This window comes from Electrophorus electricus, unplaced genomic scaffold, assembly GCF_041902795.1.
Source record: "Electrophorus electricus isolate QZ-2024a unplaced genomic scaffold, ASM4190279v1 Scaffold51, whole genome shotgun sequence".
NCBI lineage: Eukaryota > Metazoa > Chordata > Actinopteri > Gymnotiformes > Gymnotidae > Electrophorus > Electrophorus electricus.
Genome location: NW_027658769.1, coordinates 317,136 through 321,180, shown reverse-complemented (window position 1 = coordinate 321,180; position 4,045 = coordinate 317,136). Strand labels below are relative to the sequence as shown.

Sequence of the window (4,045 nt, the reverse complement as noted above, 5' to 3'; positions counted from 1 at the left end):
ACTGAGAAAGACCTGACACTGGGTAATGCCATTGTCTATTCGAAGGCCAAAACAACAACAATCTTGCTTATCAAAGACTCACTCCACCCTGACCACAGCCTCTTCTTTTAGAAGCCATGAGAAAACCACCATCGCAGCTTGAGAGCACAAATCTAGCCTCTTAAGAGGTGTTATGTTCCACAGGCAGATCGATATCTCAATGCGGTCTACATGAAAGCAATTTTCTTTCCATGAGTGCAAATTGCACTTTTAATGCCTGATATTTCAGCCACTCATTTCTCTCACTACATGACAAAACTCTCGAAACTTTTCTCCAAAAGCACTGAATGTTATTCTAACCATTTATGGCCTTTCTCCAATCATGTACACAAAGTCCAGTATGATTCCAAATGTCATCAAAAGATATATCTGTTTGTAGCTGAACAACTTATACAATGCGATCTTTCTTCTTTGTGTCAAATGAACTTAACAATTGAAACATCCAAAACTGGCTGTGTTTCTTGCCAACATACTGGTGTTTGGACATGTGGGATTACTTGCATGTCGCTTTCAATAACTCAGTTGGTAGAGTAGAAGTTAAAACTTAAAAAAAAAGTCATCCTTAGGCTGTCGGCTCAACTCCAACTCACACAAACTTTATGTTTTAATGCAGAATCTGTCGTTTTATATGAGCATAAAAAGAGGTTTTTCCCTGACCGGGAATCGAACCCGGGCCGCTGCGGTGAAAGCGCCGAATCCTAACCACTAGACAACCAGGGACAAAGCTGCTGAGTTTACATGAGAAGACCATTTTTCAAAGTCTGCACTCCTACTATTCTGACAGTGTTTGGATGCATACTGGACTTGGTATGCATGAGTGGAAAAAGGCCATAAAGCGAGTTATTCATCTTTCTCTTTGTTCTACAAAAAAATGAAGTTTGCAAGAGTCAGGGCTCTTTTTTACCATCTGGGAAAAGAGGGAACGCTGGTGTCACTAACATGGAAAGAGCTGTTATATATTCCCCATTTGTCTCCTTAATGTTTCTGACATTTTAGCCACTCATTTCTCTCTCTACATGAAAACACTCTAGAAAATGTTCTCCAACAAATACGGAATGTTATTCTAAGTACTCAGAAAATAGTCTTTTCCTCCCCCTTCTGACGCGTGAACTTATAGACGCCCTTGATTGCACGGTGTCTCTGTAATTGACAGGGGAGAGAGCGTATGCCACTCCCTCTCTCCCTAAGAGTACAGCCAATTATGCTCTTCTAGACTCTCGGCCACAAATGGCTGTGACGCCATCAGTTTCAAAGTTAAACACAACTCCTATAGTACTAATAAAAGCTTCACACTCACCTCAGCTGGGACATGGCAGACACTGAAGGAAACTCCTCACTTCACTCTCTTCATCTGACCAGTCATTAAGCTCCACTGGTTTCTTCACTGTTTGGAGTTTCAGCACTTCTAGCACTTGTAATATTAGAATAGAATCCCTTTATTTACTAAAGGTACACAGAAATGTACACTGGTACACAGAAACTTACTGTATGTAAGAGTGCAATAGTTCAAAGCTGTATTAGTGCAGATAAATACAACTACAGTGCCATTGCAGCTTTTAATGCTGTTTCAGTATCAGGGTCTTCAGGAAGGCTCCACCTGGCAACCCTGAAGTGCCTTGCTATGCTTAAAACTACACACACACACACACACACGCACACACACACACACACACACACACACAAACACAAACACTTAACAAGGTGAGTTCTGCTTATTTGTTATTGGAGATTTGTTAAGAAGGCTGATCGCCATTTAAAATTAGATTTCACAAACTGTAATTGTTACACTGGTGAGTTTGAGGTAGAGATGCACTTTCATTAATACTGCTTACACTGTGTTTCTTTACAACACGCATGGACGTGTTGAAGCATCTCATATGCATGGAACACTAATACTCAGAGCATTGGAAGGTTGAAAACAGAAGCTATCTGGCTCACACAATGTTTTAAATGTGCCAAGGGAAATTCCAAGTGTGGCCATCCTTGAGTGGAGTGGAAGATAAATATGTTTTTTTTTGTATTTCAAAGCGGCTGTAAGAGTATAACAGGCAGTTTAGAACATGTCAGTCCCTCCATGTAATTTGAGAGAAAATATCCTATGAAGATTGGACCAAGATTCCTGCAGAGTATTTTCAGCACATAGTGGAAACTATGCCAGAAAGAATTGCTGCAGTTCTGGAGGCCAAAGAAGGTCCAACATGCTATTAAATGGGTGTACTTAAGCCCACTTTGTCCTATAATAGGATGTTGCTGGAATGTATGTGGATGTTGTTGGAATGGCCGCAGAGTTGCGGCAGCAGTACAGGTAGTCTGTAATCCTTTCCCCCATCCGAGTGAGTTTGCCCTATTGCACGGGGTCGAGTTATGATGTGAATGTTTAATTACACAGGATGGATTGTGGGCGACAGAACCGAACAGCCTTCAGGATTCAAGTAAAGAAAGGTGAAACTTCTCCAGCCTTTGAGTTAATCACAGGACTATTGCATAGCAATTAGAGATAACAGAACAGCTTTCGGGGGGTTTGGGTGGGTTGCCTTATCCGCCCCTTTAACAGAGTAGTCACAATTCAAATTTCCCTTGTTCCATTGTTTACAAGGCATTATACATGTGGTTTGTTTATAGTGCACGGAGTAATATGCAGCAAGTCTGGTCTGTCTGCTTTGGAAGAGAAACATTTGGCCAAAAGAGCAAGACACAGCCAGGAGGATGATTGGTAAGAGCACATCATAATATGCACCTTAAAGCTGTGCTCTACAGATAGGACCTGTTCCATGACTGCATATATAAATTTTTTTTACTGACATTGCCATTTATATCTGGCCATTTACAGTGCACTCTTGCTCAGTGCAGCACTTGAAGCTGATTTTCCATTATGTTCAAGAGATGTTTGACCCGGTCAGGGTGACACACTTTAGTGCGGGCAGCAGTATCCTAGAGGACACTACAGACAGTGACGGAGACATCTCAGAGCGTGAGGTGAGAGGTTGAGTTTTTTGTTACTCTCTCTACGACATACTTTTCATGCCAGCTACTATTGTCCAGTTCAGCCAAATTTAATTTACTGCCTTGTATTATGATATATAAATTGCTGAACATCTTATCACTCAGTTTCAAACATTCCCTCAGCTGTTTTAAGCCATTTCGGTTATTCAGAAGTACTGCTAAATGGATGTGGTGGGAAAATGAGAGCACATCAAACACAGACAGCTTTATGCATTGAGTAGTAAAGAGTAAAATTTTATTGATTTCTGTCCCCTGTATAACAGAGTAAAAGGACTGACGCGCAGTACGGTCCCCCTCCCCTTATACAGAGAACAGAAGAAAGAGAAAAAAAAGAAAAACGACTCCTACAGAGTATCGGCTAATTCATGTTTTGGTTAGCCTGAGCGCTGAAGGCTTCTTCTATCGCTATGGTTAGAACGGTATGTGAGCAGCTGGTGTACCTGACTCACATGCTTATCTGCAGACTGTTATGCTGTGACTATAGAAACATAAAGCAAAGTAAAATAAAGCAAAGTAAATTTCCACAAAATGAAGTAAGGTAAATTCCCACAACATTTCCCCCCTTTATTCTATATCACACATTATCACACATTTATTCAGCAAATAGCACTACGATGTCTTCATGTGGATCACCAGCACCGCCCATCTTGGGGAGCAGAATGTCTTCACTGAGCTGCGGTTGGTCATTGGCATGGCCGCTGAGTGCTGGCATGGTGAACACACTAGAAAGACGTCTGACACGCAATGACAAAAAAGGAGGTAAACACAGAAGAAGAAGAAAAAGAAGAAGAATGAGTAGCAGAATGGGCAACGCTACAGCCGCTACTGCAACTGTAGGCTGCGGAGTGAAGGCAGATCACATAAGATTCATATAATCAGTAATATTAGCGCTGAGATCTGGAATGTAAAAACAGCAGGAAGTGTTAATCATTTTGCACACTCCTCCTTCCTTCATGGTTAGGAGATTTAATACTATTCTATGTTGAAGCACTGCTGCCCTTAT

The 4,045-nt window shown here is 41.3% G+C and overlaps 1 non-coding gene across 1 annotated transcript; it reads right to left on the bottom strand.

Annotated features, from left to right (window-relative positions):
• Positions 1-687: 687 nt before the first annotated feature.
• trnae-uuc (transfer RNA glutamic acid (anticodon UUC)) lies at positions 688-759 on the bottom strand. Its single transcript has one exon. It is a non-coding gene; the product is annotated as a tRNA-Glu (tRNA).
• Positions 760-4,045: the final 3,286 nt, after the last annotated feature.